This window comes from Pinus tabuliformis, chromosome 2_2 (assembly GCF_031772625.1).
Source record: "Pinus tabuliformis cultivar Carrire ecotype Pingquan chromosome 2_2, CPIR1, whole genome shotgun sequence".
Taxonomy (NCBI): Eukaryota; Viridiplantae; Streptophyta; class Pinopsida; order Pinales; family Pinaceae; genus Pinus; species Pinus tabuliformis.
In genome coordinates, this window is record NC_142300.1 from 283,953,101 (window position 1) to 283,975,351 (window position 22,251).

Genomic DNA, 22,251 nt, shown 5'->3' on the forward strand with positions numbered 1-22,251 from the left:
TTACTAGTATCTTGCCTCCAAGTTACTACCACATTTACTAACACTGATACAAGTAAATCATTCAGAAATTGGGAATATGAAAACATACCACTAATTGGGAATCCGCAAACAAATAAAATCCAGTACGTTAGGAAGCCTATGGAATGCGCTCCTCTTTAGTTTAAATCGTTGTCAAACCTAGTGGCTCTCAATTGAAGCTACCAAATGAAATGGTATCAAAGGGTAATTGTTAAATAATAATTAATAAGAACTTGGATCATATGTACAATTAGAAAAAACAACTCAAAAAGAAACTGTTTTTTTTTAAATGGGAGCAACCTAGAAACTGCCAAATGTAATGGTATGAAAAGGTAATTTTGGCATAATAGGTAATAAAAATATGCATCATATGCACAATTAGAAAAAACAACTCAAAAAGAAACTGTTGTTTTTGAAATGGGAGTTTCTCAAATGGGATTTAAGTTTTAACATGAAAGGAAATTCCCAAATTCAACATTCTTAAAATTTTAATTTTAGAAAAAATGAAATTTAAAAAAAAAGTTGAAAATTTAACAACCCTTCTTAAAAAATTTTAAGATATTATTCCAATTTTTTTAAATGACAGAAATCATATTTAAATTTTTTTTTGACATGTAGAAATTTCCCCTTACTTCTCTGACGTGTTCAATTTTGAACACTGCTTCCGAGAATCTCACTTATTTCTTTTTATATTGTACAACCTTGTGAATGGGATCTGCAAGATCCTTGCTTCCATTTTTCGATGTGTTATACTTGGAAGCAATGGAGTGAAAGCAAAATAGTTGTGGGGTAAATAATCCCAATCATAATATTTGGAATAGTCTATGTTCTTTAAGGGACGAATATAAGCCTAACCGAAACAAAACACTCAAATATTGAAAGTTCATTAATTAAATGTAGATCCCATCCATTGAATGACCTCTAGATGGAACATTAAAAAGTGTCTACGATGATAAAATCAACACAACCATCTCATATGCACCCATATATTTACAAGCTTCATGTCTCTCTGCTAAACTATCTAGCTTGTTTAACTAGGATTTCCAAAGCTCTATCTACTCCACAACTTCACAATTACCTCCCCTTGCAAATGATAAGGCTTGGCTTAGATGCTCAATATTGTGTTTTGCTTTTATAAACTTTACAAAGCATGTGATATTTATCTCATAGTTGGTTGCTTCCTCGGATTCTTGTGAACGCACTTGTATGCAAGAGTTGTTATAATGCGAACTTGTTCAATATTACATTGTCCATTAAGCCATGACTCCAATATCTCTTCCTAGCTTGATTTGACGTTTCCACCCATTGCATAAATATTGATTTAATCAATTAGGCCCTATTGTGGATTCCTCCCTGTAATTACAATTTGGGTTTATGTAACCATAGATTCCCTTGAGGCTTGAGTTTTGGTCGTCGAATATTTTCTCTTTGGAAAGTCCAAAATCCTTTCTCTCATAAGATGGTATGTAAATATGTTTGCAAATTCTTGATGCACAACCATTGATATAGCCCCATCATGAAGATACTCACTTCCACAGGATACATCATGGGCAATAGACACCCTTTCTTACCCAGGTTAATGCTCTTCCATCCTTCTCATACAAATGGGTTGCAAAACCTCCATTTCTCATGAACCCATAAACCAACACGCATTCACATTTATCAACACAATATTCCACCAAGTTCACAAGATTTATGTGGTGTAACCTTTCTAGCAACATCACCTCTGTTGGGAACCTATGAACCTTACTGCCTACATTTTACAAGACAAACTCATGGTAGATAAAGGTCCTTTTTATGTTGACTGGATCAACATTCAATAAATGATCTCCATGGTAATTTATTTCCATGTGGTGAGCATACTTGCATTGACATTTTGGTTTGTTTGCATATATGAGTGGTCATCAAATTTGAGTGGGCCAGTTTGAATATTATTTTCATACTATTATAGATGAGAGACGTTTTTAGACAAAGGGTGTAACATTATTGTCTTTTCTCCAATAAATTCATATGGGAACCTTCAGTATCAGCCTCCAATAATCCATGCATTTCAAACACTTATCCATAAATAATGTGAGCCATCTCTCACACCTTTTATTGATTATTTTCACCCTGTCTAATTATTTAGAGCAGCATGACAGGACGCTCTCCTCCTTTTATCACTAGCAAATGATAATACGTAGTTCCACTTCCATATTGATATGCAACTTAGAATTCTTGCAATGGCAGGTATAGGAACACACAATAAAGAAAAGTGATATCCCAGGAAAACCAAGTTTGAAATGTATAAATGATAAATAATAAAACTATTATGCCTAGTAAGCAATGTTGCCTTGGTTCCTACATTATTATAATGATGAGGATGACAATTGCAACCAAAGGAAATATACTCAATCACCAGAATGCTTCTTTGATGGGGTCAAAGGGTCATAACAATAACTTACAACATTCAAGAGGAAACCTACCAATGGATTGACATTGTGGCATACCATATGAGCATTGGGGTTGAATGTCACTGCATAAACAAACCACTCCTTAACTTTGCAATCAACTAGATAGTGCGTGGATATCTTACTGAAGCCACAAATGGGTGCAAGAAACCAATTTTATAACTGTTTATTTTTATTGGTGTTAAAATCCATATCATTAAAGGAGTCATTTATCATGAGGCAAGTGGTTGTCCTAGCACTGTGAGATAGGTTAGATATTGATGAAGAAATGGAAAAGTAGTTTAAGTACATTAAGATCCACATCAAATCACAAGTCCAATGCAGACTCAGGCTTATCATAGAAAATTACTTTTTGAGTCACCTCATTTGAAGAAAATGAACATGCAAGCTATTAATGAGGAGGATCCCTTTACTACATTTAGTCTCTTCCTTGAGAGTATTATACATAAAGAACCAAAGTTTAAAGGGGATAAGTGGGGGGGGGGGGGGGGGGGGGGGGGGGTATCTTTCCAAAATCATTGTCACATGTAAACTTAATATGTAAGAATGAAGAAGAAACTCCACCAACCATAATGCATTCAGGAGAATAAGAACTAGTGGCAATTTTCCTTGTGAAAACATGACAAACCATAGCCCTCAATGATAACTAGGCCATCTAAATATTTAACCAGTTCAAGCCATAAGGATACATGCTAAAACCTTGAAAAGAAAAGGGGGACCCAAAATTTAGGTATTCGGGCTAAAAAATTTGGGGGTGTTGTAACAACTACAACAATTGGCGAACAACTGGTAGAATCTAGCATCCCTACCTTCTTCCCTTTAATAGATTGAGTCTTACTAATGATGCAAGGAAGTGTTTAATATATACTATGGGTACCATTATGAATTACCTAACCATTAGTAGATGTGCCATCTACCTATCTCTTTAGTTAGGTGTTGTTGGTATTTACACACTAAATCAAGAGCTCACACATGTAAGTCTTCAACAATGATACATAGAACATGACAAAGGGTTTGTTATGTTCTGAACTTAAAGTGAGTTTATGGTGTTTCTCTACTACCATTGATCGTCCATATCCTTAGCAAAGTCACTCAAGAAATCACAAGTATTGCCTTGATGCTAGCGAGTATCCATATCCTCGACGAAGTTGCTTGCTTCACCTCTCTATGTAGGAAGCCTTTCTCATGCCTTCACCCTTTTATTTATTTTTTTATTTTTGTGCACACTTGCCACTATTTATTAGGGAGTTCAGGGTGGATGAGGGACCCTAAATTGTTTTAAGGAAATAAAGGTTGTTTCTTTTTTTATAGAAACTAAAAATGTTTTCCGACTTTGGTTTGCCCTCGTGCAATATTTCCACATCACATCTCTAACTAATAGGTGGAGGTGAAAACACAAAATGAAATATTTAGGACCATACCAGAAATAGATTTTAGGTTATAGATATAGGCCTTAAGCACTTATTACAATTCCCCACAAGTATTGACTCATATTTTCCTTGCTAAGAAAACAAACTCATGTAAAATACATCTAGGATGGGTATCAATACTAGGGTCTAAAAGAGGTTGTCTCTTGGAGTGACTATCACAACCTCACACAACCATTGAATTGGATTTCAACAATTTAGGCAAGGCAGATAAGGGAAGCTCTTGATGGATTTATTTATTTACAAGCTTGAAAAGAAAGTGCAAAGAACAATGCTTTAATGGAAAGGTAGATGCACAATGCAAGGAAATGAATGCCAAATGAAATGAGATCAGAAATGCAGAGGAGGCAAAGGTAAATGTAATTGAAAGGAAAGTAACGCTCAATTCAGAATGAAATGGAGCAAACAAATGCTACATCCAATGTAAAACTTATGCAAGAAATAAAGCTAAATGAGAAGAAAAAGGGTGATGCAATGTAATGCAAACATTTGCTAAATGAAATGAAGTGAAGAGAAATGCGGGAAGAATAATGCTAAATGTAAAGGAAATGAATTATGTCATGAATAAAACAAAAGAAATTTGCAATAAATGAAAAATATCAAAGTTGGAAAACAATATAAGTGCAAAGGATGGGACCATTAACTAGATGCAATAAAGGAAAGCATAAAGTAGTGAATCAAGGCAAAATGAAAGATTAGAGAGCTATGTGATGCAAGGTACTAGTAGATAGATGCTCTGAAAAAGGAAAGAAATGAAAAGTAATGAAATAAGAAAGCAATATATAAAGATGAGAGAAACTTAATCAACTACATGCAAAAAAACAAAAATGTAAGAAATATGACCAGCTATGAATGTAGAAAATCCTTGAAACCTTGCAACTGCTAATGAGAGCAAAGTGATAAAAAATGATACAATATTTCTCTGCCAAAAAGTTTGCAGAGAGAAAACAATGAATAGAAAAACATTCATACATAAACCACACAAATTTATCCGGGGAACCCAACTCGGAAAACCCCTCTTGCTTGTATTGAATCAACTAAGCAATTTTGATCTATTACATCAAATATTCTTCAATCCTAAATCTCCTAACAATATTGATCAACTCTCTACAATACTTTCCCAACACTTAGGAAAATAAGGCCTTCTAGGAGCTCTTATTTCCTAGCACAAATCTGCCTCTAAAAAATAAGAATTTCTCCTATTTCCTTGCATAATTCCCAAGAGGAATTTCTTTTCTTTCTTCTTAAGATCTTTCTTGCTCTAGATTCTTCTTTAACTCCATACACAAAAACCTATGTACAATGAATAAATAGATATGTGCCTTCATCCAGTCTCAGTAGGAAATTTGAATTGCATGACCTAAAAGGGCTAAATCTAGTAGCCGTAACTAGTTAACTGATAGTCAGTTGAGTTAACAAAAGTGAAACTACTCAACTAAACTCAAGAACTCAAGTCTATCTCTATTATATAACTAGAGATTAATTAACTGACATACACTAGTAGTTAACTCCACTAGGTAGCTAAATTTTAGCTATCACAACTCATTGAAAGCCATCTAACTTGAATTAACTAATAATAAACTAGTGATAGGCCACATCACACATGTTAACTGACAACTAACTCAAGTATCTGTGAGACTAAATTAGAATTGACATCTTTGACTAAGGAAATGTCAAAGAAGCCATTCCTTTCTACAATTTCAATAGTGAAAGTACACTATCATACACAACTACTATATCAAGAAAATAAACTAAATTAAACCCAAACCCTAATCTAACTAAAAAAAAAGATCAAGATCATGTGTAATCAAATTTCCATTGTAGCCATTGGAGTTGCTCCTGACCTACAAACACAAAGATATTTTCAATTAGTACCAGTATGAAGTAATGTGTAAAAACAAAGATGTTTACATGAATAGCTCACACAAGAAATAAAAGGTCTCACATACTAGCATAAAAGTGTGCCAGAAAAGATTGCTCTAACCAAACCACAATTCTATCTTGATAGACATAATTAGAAACATAAAAACCTTGAAAACCTCTCATAAATGTGCATTCATTTACATTTTCATTCATAAAAAGCAAAAGATAAAAAGAGGTTGCTTGCCTGTAGACGATTTTTCCTGAAAGGAATCTTCCAACCAATCAATGATTATATAATGATATTCAAAATGATCATCTTGTAAATCTTAAAATTATTTCAAAGATAATAATCATTCGGTGAAAGGGTGCTAGAAAAAGAATCTTGTGAAGAAACCCAAACCTAATCTTGTTCAATAATCTTGTCAAGATTGTGAGAACTTGAAATAACCATCAACAAAAGCTAAAGTGACTCATGGTCTTGACAAGCCTTTGAACCTTCAAACAGTGAATCATCAAATTTTGGTGGCTTGGTAAGATCAATAGATGAATGTGGGTGACCATCATCAAATATGTTAGTGAAGTCATTTTCAATAGGATGACATTTGTTAAATCCATTGATTTTATCATATTCTTGATCATTAACAACACAAGATTCTTCATGTGTTGAAAATGCAAATTCTTCATGAGTTCAAAATGCAGATGAATCAATTGGAGAGATTTGATGAAAAGTTTGGGTTGAAGACTTATCTTCTTCCAATGTTAAATATTGGACATCAAAATGGATATGAGCAATAGATTCATGATTTTCTTCATCTAGAGAAATAACATCGTTATCTTGTACCTTAATATAATATATCCTAACAAAATGAAGAACTAAAGGATTTAAAGAAATCATTGGTGTAGCACACTCATCAAACAAATCAAGGTGCAAAGAATAGTACATTGAGAATGAAATAAGATCAAATGATTCTCGTGAGGAAGTATCAATTCCAATAAAATCCTATTCAAAACTCAAAATTTTCACTTCATATTATCTTGAGGAACCAACAAATCTACACACATTTTATGCTCTACAAAATCATTTGAACTTTGACTGTCACCCAAGAAAATGCCTTGGTCATGACAGAGAGATAAAGATGAGAACATACCATGATGAGAATAAGAAATGGTTTCAAATTGAGGATTATCTGAATCAACATGAATTTTATCAACATATTAATAAAATGAAGTTTTACTAATTTTAGTTAGATTCATCCCCACTTCAACACGATTTATTGCAGCTTCTAAAGTAAGACAACTCTACTCTTTTTCAGCAATGTTTCTTCATTACCTGATTCATAAACAATAGATATTTGAATGTTATTACAATGACTTATTTCATTGGGTAATGAATATGAAGCGTGATGAGATATGTTAGGGGGAACCATTTTCTCCTCTAAGGCCTAAGATTCTCCTCAACTAAAATATGAAAATGAAACACAAGTTGGCATCACAAAAGGAGAAATAAAATTTGGCTGATTTATAACTTGTGGATCATTAGAAACATATGACAATAGTTTTTCAATGTGCATACTAGACTTAAGTTGTCTCTTAGAAAGACCAAGAAAACATGGAAACTCTCTAATTAAATGATACCTATCCTTATTTTTCTTAGGAATTTTATAGCAAATATTGAGAAATCTCAAAGAAAATTATTCCTTTGATTCATTCGGTCTCATTTTGAGCTCATCAATTTATTTAAATATTTTTTTAGAACTAGACTCTTTAGAAGAAAACACAAACTCATATATGAATTTTTTAAAAGAATGGATAAATGCCTATGGCAAGGTTTTACACCATGATTTGACGCGACCTTGAAAAGTACGAGTGAAAATTCTGCATATGGCACTATCATGACGAACATTGTTAGAGACAAAAATTTCAATAAATCTAAGGATATGCTCAGATGCAGAGATTTCACCCTCGCCATCAAACTTATTCTTTGACATGATATTCAATATCTTGTCAGGGGCTGAAATATTTACCTCTTCATAAAACAACCCATAATAAGGATTTAAGAGGATCCATTTCAAGAAATATTGTTTAGATATGGGCTCCATAGGTCCAACTTGTCATATTCCCTCCTTTTAGTTTCAAATACATTGATGGGACAAAATGTACTGCCAACAATAAGGGGTCCTCCCTGATGTGATGTCCCAATAGAACCTTACATCGTTTGGGATAGGAGCCCCATTGGGTATGTGAGCTCGACTTCCACCATGATTTTTTTACTCTTGACTTTTCAAATGAAGAGAGGTTAGTGTGGAATAAAGAGTTAAATGTTGGAAAATGGGGACGAGATCAACCCATAATTGATAACTTGTAGATCATAATACAAGAATGTAATATCAAAATGATAAGAAGAAGCGTGCCTCAATAAGGGTTAGTGAGCTAAAACCATCTCAGACATACATGAATAAGAAAGTGCTAGAAGTCAGTTGAAAATTAGTTCACAATAAGTTACCGACATAGGGTGGAACAAGAAAGAAAAGGTTCAAAGTAGAAATGCAAGCCATAAGCCACAAATTAGTTCAATAACATATACCCAACATGTAAGCACACATGCACCCATAGAAAAAGTATTGGTTAGTCATTACAAATTTCATGAAATTTCATGGGAATCAAACAAAAGAGTAAAAGCTTCTCATTAATATTGTTTCCATTCAATGTACATGCTCCACAAACCCATCAAAATCCAATAACAAAATGAGGGAAAATCATATCATCTAAAAGACCAAAATCCTAACCTCAACACCACTCAACCCTAAAGCTACCAAGAGCAGAGTGCTCTAGCTACCTAATCACAACAACTATCTAAATTCTCATAGATTTTTGATGTTGAAAAGTCCCCTTGAGTGAGGCATAAGGGCCCTTTGTGAAAATGGGTGGGTGACCTTGCAACTCTCCATGACCTTTTAGATTCCCTTATGGCCCATTCATCTCCTAAAACTTTTCCTATCTAAATGTCTCTTTGATGACCCTTATCATTAGTTATTCTCATAAATATCACAAAATATTACAATATGATAACAAAAAGGTAATGGAATTTGAGGACGCAATGTGTAAGTCCACATAACCAACAACCATCCTATTAGCTCCATTCCTGCAAGTACATGTCCAATAATTAAGATTCAAGATGAAGGCACTTCATAGTAAAATAATATTTTATACAATATGTGTAACAAGTGTCCTTCCATTTATCATGAATAATATCCCGAGGAGTATCCAGTAAAGATAATTGGAACATTTAAAGAAACTCCTCCATCTTCCTAGCAACCATAAATAACATAAGGCCAAATAGGTTGTCCACCACCAATTTCTCCAACAAGAATCTTGGACATAATTAAAATATGACTTAAAGAACCAACTACCAATTCATGTATAAGTGGATAGATAAACTCCTTGCAAATATGTTCATCCTTGGGACCAATTTCTAATGTACCCCCACAAATAAAATGTGGTATCAAGTAAGAGTGGAGCTTGGATTGCAATATCACAACAATATTAACACTAAAGGTTCACAGGAATTTGTATAATTTGCATTTCTAAGCAAGTATAGGCTTGCTTCAATACTAACCTAATGTATTGAGTGATTTCATTACATCATGAAGAGTGGCATACTTTGTTGTAGAAATTGCACCCAATATAATTGCACCTAGGAGAACTAACTCTTTCTCTCTTTGCAATATTGCATGGAAATCAACGATTCCTACATGCACAAAGAATATTTAGATAATCCTCCACAAGCAAGAAGTGTGTTGATCTCGTGACAATGAGAATTAAAATGTTCAATGATGCGGCATGTGCCATATGCATGCTTCAATACTAACCTAATGTATTGAGTGATTTCATTACATCATGAAAAGTGGCATACTTTGTTGTAGAAATTGCACCCAATATAACTGCACCTAGGAGAGCTAACTCTTTCTCTCTTTGCAATATTACACGGAAATCAATGATTCCTACATGCACAAAGAATATTTAGAGAATCCTCCACAAGAAAGAAGTGTGTTGATCTCATGACAATGAGAATTGCAATGTTCAATGATGCGGCATGTGCCATATGCAATGCTTTGTATTGTGTCAAGATACAAAATAGCTAATGTTATTTCCTTGATATCAAGTGGTAGGCCAAAAATCATCCCTTTTACCTTTAGATATGCAATTGGAGATCTGCTGCAATAGAAGACTAGAGGTACATGTATATCCTTTAACAAATATGTGATGAATGGGACTTGTAAATATTGAACCATTATTTACAAAGTTCCATTTAGTAACTCATATAGTGAGGCATTTTGTGATGTTGCACAGTTTTCCAGAAAAGGAGCAACAATGTGATTTTCAACTATATGATATATTAAATTCCTAGATGCACTCTGTCCACCTTTAGCAAGCCATAGTTTTCTCTCCATCGTTCACTTTTGCATAGTAGAGAGTTGGTGAAATATTGTTGTGTAATGGATAGATGGATGTGTAATTAGGATTGGGCATTCGACGTTACCAATATATAGAACATTTTCCAAAAAAAAACCTAACGCTCTATCATGCTAAGAAGGTTCAGGAGATAGGTATTCTAGCCCCAATATTGATGAAAAGTTTTAATGTTATCTATATACCAAATTATCTAATACTTTGGGTGTGGGGTCATTGTGCAACGCGATATTCCTTTGACATAAGATATATTGCATAAGGTTGAGTTCCAACCTTTGATAATGCTCCTCCATGGTTTTATTTGTAATTTTTCTTCCATATCCCATAATAAAAGAATTTAAGGTGGCATAATGAATTAATTATAGTCAATGGTTTGATTTTATGAGAAACCCATTCTCTTTGCCATAGTTTACGAGCATCCAAGCTTGAACAAAACAAATGAAGATTGAAAGTTTTCTATCCAAATGAAACTCCCATCCATTGAATAACAACTAGAAGGAACATTAAAAAGTGTCTACGATGATAAACTCAAAACAATTATCTCATCTTTCACCCAAATATTGACAAGCTGAACTCTCTGCTAAACTATCTAGCTTTTTTAACTAGGCTATTTGAAGCTCTATCTGCTCCACAACTTCAGAATTACCTCCCCTTGTGAATGATAAGGCTTGCCTTAGATGCTCAATATTTTGTTTTGTCTTTTGTAACCTTGACAAAGCATGTGATATGTCTCTCATAGTTGGTTGCTTCCTTGGATTCATGTGAACACACTTGTATGCAAGAGCTGTTGCAATGCAAACTTCTTCATGTATTACATTGTCCATTAAGTTGTGGTTCTAGTATCCCTTCCCAACCTAATTGGTCATTTGCACCCATTGCAACAAGTTTGATATAATCGATTAGGGCCTGTTGTGGATTCCTCCCTATAATCAATTCGAATAGGCATAGTTTAAAACTTTATACATCACTCTTCGTTGTAAGGTGTTTGTTGAAAAACAATTTGGGTTTATGTAACCATATGTTCCCTTGAGGCTTTAGTTCTAGTCATTGAATATTTGTTCTTTGGATAGTCCAAAATCCTCACTCTTGTAAGATGGTCTAGCAATATATTTTCAGACTTTATGTCTTGATGCAAAATTGGTGGTACATCCCCATCATGAACATCCTCACTCCACGAGATACATCCTGGGTAGTAGACACCTTTTCTTACCCATATTAAGGACCACAAAATACATAATTGAACCCACAAGTTGTCTATAAATAGTAGCCTCCACTACTTCACTTGAAGTAGCATCCTCCTTCCTCCAATTGCCTGCTAGAGGAGTCTCCGTGGGTTTGTTTTTCTCCATGTAGAACTTCTTCAGTATCTTGTTGGAATACTTACCCTAAGAGACAAACAATTCATCATCTCCTTGCCATACTTCCATATGAAGAAAGTAATGCATGAGCCCTAGGTCCTTCATATCGAATTCTCTTGCAAGATCCTCTTTGCAAGATTTAATCAACTTCTCATCACCTGTTACAATCAAATCATTGACATATAATACTATAATCAATAGTTTACCTTCAACCACAATATGGTAAAGGTTCGCATCTGCTTCACTTTTGGTGAAGCCCAACCCGATGAAATAACTGTCAATCTTGGTGTACCAAGCACGAGGTGCTTGTTTTAGTCCACACAATGCTCGCTTGAGTCTGCACACATACAACTCTTTGTTGAAGGTCTCAAATCCTTCTAGGTGCTCAATACACACCTTTTCCTCAATCAATCCATTGATTAATGTTGTCTTCACATCCATCTAATGTATCTTCCATCCCATCTGTGCTGAAAATGCTAGAATAGATTCGATTGATGAGTACCTTGCTGCTAGAGAAAAGGTCTCATCGTAATCAATTCCTTCCACCTGGGAGAATCCTCTCACCATAAATTTGGCCCTATGTTTCTCTACACTCCCATTTGCTACTTTCTTTACCTTGTAAAGCCATCTATAACTCCCCAATGACTTGTCTGTTGGTCTTGGGACCACTTCCCAAACATTGTTTTTTATAATGGAGTCATACTCCTCAACCACGGCATCAACCCATACTAGTTTTTTCACTCCTTCAGATCCTTGTAGCCATTGTACCAATCTGGTGAGCTCCTTTGTCTGCATTGTGATGTGGGTGCTCCCACATTTACTCTATCATCATGCATCAATCTATTAGCCTCTCTGGTGTGCTTCCTTCCATCTTGTTATCACTCAAAATTTTCCTTAGAAGTTATTAGAAGAAGGGAAAGACCGAGGTAACCACAAACCAATCTTTTAATTATAGGCTCTAGCTAACCTATGACTCAAAGAGGGCTCTCTCCATATGATTTAGCTTTATTTTACTGAGATTTCAGGCTAGTTCTTAAATTTCATGGGGTTTTAGATTGTAATTGAAGGTTGAGCGGTGGAATTCTTGGAACAAATGAATAGAGTAAGGTCATTAAGCCATTGGGCTATGGAGTCAACAAATGGATAACAGAACTGGATCAATTCATTAAAGGGAATGTTCACAAGGCAAGCTAGCAAAGTAAAGTGCAAATTTTGGATCAGAGAGATGGAATGGTTTGAATCAGGGGGAGAGAGCAGTTAAGAATTCTCAGACCGGGATTTAAATGAGGAACAGAGGGAAATCAGGAACAAAGGGCACTTAAGAATCCTTTGCTATAGATTATGAAGAAATAACCTAACCTAAGGAGCAATTAAGAATTCCTTAACTTAAATATGTGAAGAAAACATTCAGTGTGCATAACAGTTAAAACAGAGTGCAACTAAGCAATTTCTAAGATATCATTCCATGTTATATCATTCAGATTTTTAAAGATACAATTAATATTATGGAAAACTTAAAGAAAAATAAAATTGAACGTGAGAAAATACTTATTTGAACTTCAATTTACACAAGAATCCTGTGAAATATCTGATTTTTATTCCCTGATCCAAGTAGTTGGTCCAGTCATTGATACAATAGAATTTGGGACTTAAGAGAAATAAGTCTATAGAAATGTTTAGGAATCCCTACCTCAATACTTTGAATGGTGAAGTACTTATACATAGATCATTACAAAATATCTCAAAACAACTTGATATTTAATCTAGGAAAAGCAAATATCTTCTTGCAAGAAGATAGAGATAGCTATTCAAACAGTTTCAAGCTATCCCTTTTATTATGGTTGTGCTGGCTTTTATTGTTGAAGTGTAGCCCTTAGTGTTGGATTTTTCTTTTACTTTTGACTCTGGCCTGATACTCTTTACCCCTGCTGACCTGTTCTAACTTTTTACTGGGCTGTTCTTTTCTTACTGTGCTGTAACCTTTTACTATAATTTCTTCGCAATAAGTCAGTGATTGACTCCCACCAGTCATTTTTTGGAAATTTGACTTTCATCATCCTCCTATAAATCTCATCAGCTTCAGTATATTTAACAAAGTTTGGTTTTGTAAGGAACATATCTTTAACCTCGTGCTGGAGGAAAAACAAATTCTCAAAAGTGTTGTATAAGAATTTTCCTATAAGTAAGGCCTTTATAGCTGAAGAGGAGGCATGATCCTTTGCTATATGTCTTAGCCTCCTGCCATAATCCTACTGAGGCATGAGTTTTTCATTAATCACCATTGGACTAGGGAGTCCCTTCTCCCTCAAAATCTGAAATTTATCCATGAACCTGTCGATGGTTGCTTGCATACTTTGGCACTTTTATTCTAGATTTAACATAAGGTTCCTTTGTGACAAAACCTTCTTTATTTCTAGGATAGTTTCTGTTCTATCTTCTATATTGAGCTCATCTAGATCATACCTGTTCTTTCTATTCAAAAAATAGATGAGTCTATTTACATCATCTGGCATGTCTCCCAACTCCTCCTTTATTTTCTGGATAGCTTATGTGACTATCTTTATTAGTTCTTTTAGTTCAAAAATAACTTGAATTGATGGCCAAATATCATTGACAGAGTCGATGATATTGGTCCATACCAATTCCTTGTCTTGTCCAAGGGGTTTCTCCAATGTGAGGTCCTTTTCCAAGGCTTTCACCTTTTCACTCATGCTGTTTTCTTTTTGTGCCTCTTCTTTTTGCATAATCTGTGCAAGTCTATAATCAGTTTCTAAAATTGCTACCTTTTCCTTCAGTCTATTCAACTTTGTATGATCCGGATTTAAACAGGAACGCAACAAATTACAGAGATAACCATATACACAAAGATGCAGCAGAAATAATACTTCATTTCATTAATGGAAAATACTGAAATATGCTTACAACCAGAAATGGAAATAAACCAGCTAGGGCAATGGTAGCTTATCTCTGAGAAGAGATGTGATGGCTACATGCCTTTGAACTGACTTACAATGAGGCTCGAAGGCCTATTTATTGTTGAGAAACAGTGAAAAAAACCCTTAACATTCCAAAACCTAACCCTAGAAGATGAAACGCCAAACTATGGGCCCCGTTTGGGGTAAGTTGGTACATCAACTTTCCAGGGTCGTAACTTTGGCATACGATCTCCGTTTGATGCATACAATAGCTCGTTAGAAAGATCTATCCGAGCACTATCATTGTTGGCACGGGCAACATTGCTCCATTCCACGGACCCATGTTGCCTTCCGGATTCCCCAAAAAACATCGTTTAGGGCCTCAAAACGGCTCCGGAAGTTCAGGACCCGAAAAACTGCTAAAAATAGTAAGTTGTGCTACAATTAAGGAAACTGAAAATGCTGAGAAGAACAATGGTGGGGGTCCAGGTGGACTTGGAAGGTGGCCACCAATAGCCACCTGGATCATTCCTCCCCCCTTAGGAAGCAATGGTCCCCATTGCGTTGAGCTCCTCCATGAGATGAGGAAACTTTTGCTGAACTTGTTCCCTGGTGAGCCACTTGCCCTGCTGAAGGAGTTGGCCTGCTTTGACAACTTGATACAGTTGGATATTCTATTGGCGAGTGTTCTTGATCTGTGTGTCCATGATCCGATCAGTTGCAGCGTGTTCCATGCAATCTGGATTTAATTCTATGGGTTTGAGCTGTTCTGCAATGTCGGAGGTGTCTAGCAATGGTGGAAAGTATGGCCGAAGGCAGTCCACATTGAACACTGGGTGCAGGCCAAGGAATGGGGGAATGCTGAGCTCAAATGCATTGTCTCCCATAGCCTTAGTAATGGTGTAAGGACCATATTGGAGTGGTCTTAATTTCCGATAGGCTCCAGTAAGGTGTTCCTTTTGCAAATGCAACCAGACTTTGTCGCCCACCTGAAACTTGTGTGGCACCCGATGTTGATCATGTCGCTGCTTGTACTTGGCATTTGATTTCTCAAGAATGTCATGGACCTGCTGGCGAATGTGTTGGATGTGCTCAATGAAGCTGGTGGCCTTATCTGTTTCGAACTGGACATGAGCTGAATTTATGTGAGTAGCTGCAAGTGTCATGGCCACATCAATGGGGCATAGTGGCTGGAATCCCAAACCCACCTGAGAAGGGCTATGGCCAGTGGAGCTGTGAAGAGCTCGGTTGTAGCTGTGCTGAACATAGGGAAGGATCTCGTCCCATGTGCGTGGATGCTTTGAGTTATACATGCGCAGAATGTGCACAATCATCGTATTGACAACCTCTGTCTGGCCATCAGTTTGAGGATGGAAGGCTGTGGACTTCGTGAGTTTGGTGTCCAACATTGACCAGAGACTAGACCAAATGATGCTGAGAAACCGACTGTCCCGATCTGAGATGATAGACTGTGGGATCCCAAAGTGCACCCACACTCGTTCAAAGAAGAGTTTAGCAGTGGCTTCTGCTGTGATATTCTTCTTGCAGGCCACCATAATGGCCATCTTCGAGAACCTGTCGACGACCACAAAAACACAGTCATTTCCATGCTTAGTGGAAGGAAGGCCTGACATGTAATCCATGGAGATGGATTCCCAAGGTCGACTAGGGGTAGGCAATGGGGTATAGAGGCCGTGCTTCTTAATGGTCGGTTGGGCAATGGCACAGGCAGTACATGATCTGATGTACTTTCCAACATCCTGTCGAAGATTCGGCCAATAGAAATAATTTTGCAGAACTGCCACTGTTTTCTCGACCCCGAAATGCCCAGCAGCCCGACTGTAGTGGGCTTCCCAAATCATCTTGGCACGCTCGCTTGAAGGAACACAAAGGTGACCGAGGTGGCATAATAGGGCACCCTGGAGGTGAAAATCTGGAACATGTCGACCCTCCAAGAGTGTCTGGTATGTGTGGCCGAGTTCTGGGTCACTTTTGTAGAGAAGTGGCCAATCAGAAGTCTCGTGCCCACAAGAGTTGAGCACGGTGGTTAACGCCATGATCGGTGGTCGACTGAGGAAATCTGCAACATTATTGGTGCTGCCCTTCTTATACTTGATATTCAAGTGGAACTGTTGCAGGTATGTAGACCACTTCTAATGGCGATCATTCTGCAATTTCCCTTGGGTCTGTATGAACTGCAGGGGTCGGTGGTCTGTGTGGATGACCGTTTCCTTCCCCAAAATGTAATGCTTCCATTGTCGGCAGGCTTGTACAATGGAATACATCTCTTTATCATAAGTGGGGTACTTCTGGACTGTGTCTGAAAGTGTTTCACTATGATATGCCACTAGATGTCCATGTTGAGTAAGGATGTCCCCAATAGCATAGTCAGAGGCATCTGTCTCGACCTCAAATGGTTGTTGTAAATCTGGTAACGTGAGCACTGGTGCCGTGCAGAGGCGATCCTTCAACTCCATGAATGCCTTCTGTTGAGATTCAGACCAAAAGAATTTTGCTTTCGCCCCTCCCTTGGTGACTTGACTCAAGGGCCAAGAAATATGAGAAAACCCCAACACAAACCTGCGGTAGAAGTTGGCAAGACCTAGAAAGTTGCGGAGCTTTGTTAGAGTGGTTGGAGAGGGCCAATCCCGAATGACTTGGATCTTGGCTGGATCGACATGCACCCCATGTTCATCAATGATGTATCCCAGATACTGAACCTGGGTCATGCCAAAAGTGCATTTCTCCAAATTGGCACATAGCTTGTGTTGCTGCAGTGTTTGGAGAACCTGTCGGATGTGGTGGAGGTGCTCTTCCCAACTCTGGATGAAGATCAGAATGTCATCCAAGTATACTACTAAAAAGGAGTTGGTGAATGGCCGCAAGATGTCATCCATTAGCCTCATGAAGGTTGCAGGAGCATTCGTCAATCCGAAAGGCATAACCAACCATTCGAAGAGGCCCTCCTTGGATTTGAAGGCAGTCTTCCACACATCAGAGGGTTCGATTGGTACCTGGTGATATCCTGACTTCAGATCGATCTTGCTGAAATATTTCGCCCCCTTTAGTTGGTCTAGGAGGTCATCAATCCGCGGGATCGGGTACCTATTACGGACAGTGATCTTGTTCAGCGCCCGATAGTCAATACAGAGTCTCCACGTCCCATCCTTCTTCTGTACCAACACGATCGGGCTCCCACAGGGCGATGAACTCAGACAGATGTGACCTTTCTGTAGGAGCTCCTGAATCTGCCTCTTGATTTCATCGTTCTCCATAATGGAGCGCCGATAAATTGGCCCATTGGGTAGCGGCGCATCTGGGGTCAGATCGATGGAGTGCTTGACTTGACAGTGCAGAGGAACCCCTGCCGGGGAGGTGAAGATGTCCTCGTACTCCTCCACAACCTTGTCCATCTGTAGTTGTCGTGCAGAGGGACCCCGTCTGGAGGCCGCAGCCACTGTCTTCTTCTTTCCTTGAGGGCGTATCATCAGGAAAACAAATTTCCTGGTTTTGGGAATGATCTTATTGCATTGTTTTGCAGTAATCAAAGAGATGGCGGTAGGTGGTGCTACCTTTGGAATTATGTACAACTTATTTCCCAATGTAATAATAACAGCACGGGGCCGTGATTCATACACAGCATGTCGCTTCCACAAGTATGGTTGTCCTAGTAATACATCACAAACTTCAAGGGGAGCAATGTCACACAATACCTCATCCGTGAAGGGCTTGATGTTGTATGGAAGGCGACACTGCTGGCTCACGCGAAGATCTCGTCCTTGGTGAAGCCACCCAATGGTGTATGGTTGTGGATGTGCTATGGTCGGTAAGCCCAACCGCTTCACGACCTCTGCCGAAATGAGGTTCTTTTGACTCCCGTTATAAAAAATGAACTGTATCGGGGAGCCCTTTACCCACATCTGGGAGTGGAAGAGACGCTCCTCCTCCTTTGGATCTTCGGGTTCATTTTTCTGGATCTTTGCGGTAGCAACAGTGGCGCTGGGATCCGCATCAATGATCTGCTTCCCTTTTTCATTCCCCTTATCGGGTTCTGACTTAGAGTCAGAACATGCATCTGACTCTGAAACCTTTAGTTCAGCCACCAGTGACTGCTTGGCCCGACACTCACTCGTGTTGTGAGTGGAGCTCTTATGGAACTCGCACCATTTTCCAGTGTCCTTTCTCAGCTTCGCAACGCTGTTCTTTGCTTGCAACTTCGGCTGGTTGTCTTGGGTTGTCCCACCTTGGCTTTGTCCTTTATTCTGTGGTTTAGGGGCACCTTTCCCCTGCTTTGGATTCGCAGATCCAAAGTCTCGCTTATTTTGTTTAAACTTCTGCTCGACCTTGACGGCATATCGGTATGCTGCGCCGAGTGAGGAGATGTTTAGGAATTGTATTTCTTCCTAGATGTACTTGTGCAGGCAGCCATGGTATTTGAGTATCAAATGTTGCTCCGAATCCTTGATACCCAACTTTGTGCGAAGGGTATGGAAAAGATTGGTGAACTCCGGCACATCTTGGTCCCTTCCCTGCCGCAGCGTGGTCCACTTTATGTATTCATCCTCATAGCTTCCAATAGGGTAGTATTGCTCCTTGATGGCATCCCGGAACGAATCCCAGGTGGGTGCGGCTGAAAATAGTGAGCCAGTACTTTCATCCTTCTGCTCGCAGTAGGTTTCCCACCAATCCTTGACGTGGGGGGCTGCTTTGAGAAGAGCAAAAACAATCTTTTCCCGACTCGAAAAATCATGAACAGAAAAATAACCCTCTAGCAGATTTAACCATTTATCTACGGCATCTGCGTCTATCTGACCCTCGAATATGGGGATTTCAAAATTAACTTGTACCTTAAAGGGTGTGGCGTTTCCAGAGTAGTTGCTGGAAGCCGATGCGTTGCTTCTGGGTAGCCGCTGAAGGATCTGGGCAAAGTTGTCCATCATCGCGTTCTGTTGTCGCTCGAGGGCTTCTTCGAGCAAGATTTTGATGGGATCTCCTGCCCCCTCATCTTTCTTCTCATCCGCCATGGGAGGCCGTCGGGATTTGCGAGGCTGGTCTTGCAAAGGTTCAACCAGTTCAAGCCCTAACTCCTTATATCCCGACCTTGTTGGGGACATGCAAAGAAAAACAGAGAAAAAGCAAACCGCTCTGATACCACTGATCCGGATTTAAACAGGAACGCAACAAATTACAGAGATAACCATATACACAAAGATGCAGCGGAAATAATACTTCATTTCATTAATGGAAAATACTCGAGAAATGGAAATAAACCAGCTAGGGCGATGGTAGCTTATCTCTGAGAAGAGATGTGATGGCTACATGCCTCTGAACTGACTTACAATGAGGCTCGAAGGCCTATTTATTGTTGAGAAACAATGAAAAAAACCCTTAACATTCCAAAACCTAACCCTAGAAGATGAAACGCCAAACTATGGGCCCTGTTTGGGGTAAGTTGGTACATCAACTTCCCGGGGTCGTAACTTTGGCATACGATCTCCGTTTGACGCATACAATAGCTCGTTAGAAAGATCTATCCGAGCACTATCATTGTTGGCATGGGCAACATTGCTTCATTCCATGGACCCATGTTGCCCCCGGATTCCCCAAAAAACGTCGTTTAGGGCCTCAAAACGGCTCCGGAAGTTCAAGACCCGAAAAACTGCTAAAAATAGTAAGTTGTGCTACAATTAAGGAAACTGAAAATGCTGAGAAGAACAATGGTGGGGGTCCAGGTGGACTTGGTAGGTGGCCACCAATATCCACCTGGATCACTGTAGCTTGGATTGACATCTCTTCCATGGCTTTACCTAATTATGTTGCCTTTCCTCCTGATGCATCTGCTGTTGATGTTGTTGTTGTTACTGGCAAGGTTGTTACAGGTGGAGCTGTAGGTGCCAAAGATGTTGCTAATGTGGATGTTACTACTGTGGAGACTATAGGGATAACATTTGTTGAAGAAGTGGCCACATCCGCTTGTTTTAATTGGATTAAAGCATCCAATTCTTTTTCTGTCTGCCTCAATTGGTCATTGAGTTTCAAGACCAAGTCCAAGAGTTCTTCATGCTTCTGCTAGGTTTGTAGGACTTCCAATGTTTTTGGATGCTGCAACTGAGGTATTTTTAGTTGCTTCTTTAATGCAGCTATATCATCATTCTTATTTTTAATGAGCTGCTATGTTGCTTTGATGTCCTTGGGATCATGTCCCAACTCAATCACCAAGTCTTCTAAGGACTTTATTCAAGTTCCCTTGGCCTGTGAGGAGGCATTTTCTAGTTGGAACTGTGCCGAAATACTGTTCAAAGAGTTTTGTAGCTAATGAGCAGGTATGGCTTTAAGCCTCTCGTTTCTCATCTTGATGTCCTTGTACCTATGTTTTAATTCCTGGTCCTTGTCCTTTGGCCTGTTCAATGAAGACACTTCCACACTTATTTGCCTATCCAACACTTGAGTTTGAGATGTGGATGGCTCCTGTACACTCCTTGGTGGAGTTTCAGCTCTACTTCTCTCTCCTTCTGTGTTTGTGACCTCAGTTGAGCCATCTGTATCCTCCTGTTCAGAGACAAGATTCATTTTCTGCCTTTTCGCTTGGCCTGTTTCTGGCTGAGTGTGTGAGTTTCCCCTTATTGATGTAATGGCCTCCTCCCTACTTCTCTTTGGGTTCTTCTCCTCATTTTGAGGAGTCTGCATAATTGGATGGGTATTCATGGTTGTCTCTAGTTGATCTGATTGCTCTGACACGTAGGATTGGGCAAAATTGACTGTAAATGGTGGTTGATGGCAGCTGTAGAGGTTCTTACGGTTCTGGTACGGACTGATGAATGAGCTAGGCTATCTACGGCATCTGTGGAGCAATGGCGGAGGTTTGTGAGAAAATTCGTTGTTTGCAGGGGTCGCAATGGTTTTTTGAGTTCTCAATAGCAAATGCGCGAAAAGAGTGAAAAGAGGGGTAATTGGGCTTATATAGAAAAAACGTTAATTTTGGCAGGTTCATTAATTGATGAACAGTGGGTAGTTTTTTCAGTTATACTAGAAGGTGGTTTAATGGGGTCATCGCACCGCTTTTGAGAGGGAAGTGGTTTTGAGGGGGGCTCACCCGATCTAGTCAAGCACGTGACACATAACATTTTGGGGGTCGGGGAAAACCACCTTATCAGGCAGGTAAAGGACGGACATTGGGTTGGGCCGATATGGCCGCAAGTCGTAGGATGAGGGGGAGGGAGATCGTAAGGGATTCGGGCGATGGAGTTGCACGATGATTTACACAAAAAAAATTCGGGCGGGCCCATGGGTCTAATCACCAGCAGTATAGGATTAAATTAAAACTTAACTTCATAAGGGGCACTTTAATATAGGATTAAGGATTGAGGGTGGGGTTTTAATATATTTTGTGGGATATGGGGTAGTCATATAGTTTATAAATAAACTAAGGGATGGGATTACTTTATATAAAGGAGTTAAACATATACGGGCCAATGGGTTTTTCGGGAATTTAATATATTTAATTAAAAAATTAATATGAGGTGAAATGAGCGGAAGGGGTATTGTACTTAGGTATACAAAATATTATGCGCTTTCCATACACTTAGTACTTAGGATAAATGTATTTGGTGGGTTTTTGCATAAAATATGTTTATCATGGGGTTTTCCTAGGCAAAAAGAATTTAACCTTAGGAAAAGGGGTTTTGTGAGGGGGATGAATGAATTACAAGGGAATTTAATACCTTTCCTTCTTAAGTCATCAAGCCGAGGG

General features: G+C 38.5%; 1 pseudogene; it reads right to left on the minus strand.

Moving 5' to 3' along the window:
* Positions 1–962: 962 nt before the first annotated feature.
* On the minus strand, positions 963–21,206 carry LOC149192430 (calcium/calmodulin-regulated receptor-like kinase 1; annotated as a pseudogene).
* Between the last annotated feature and the right edge of the window lie 1,045 nt (positions 21,207–22,251).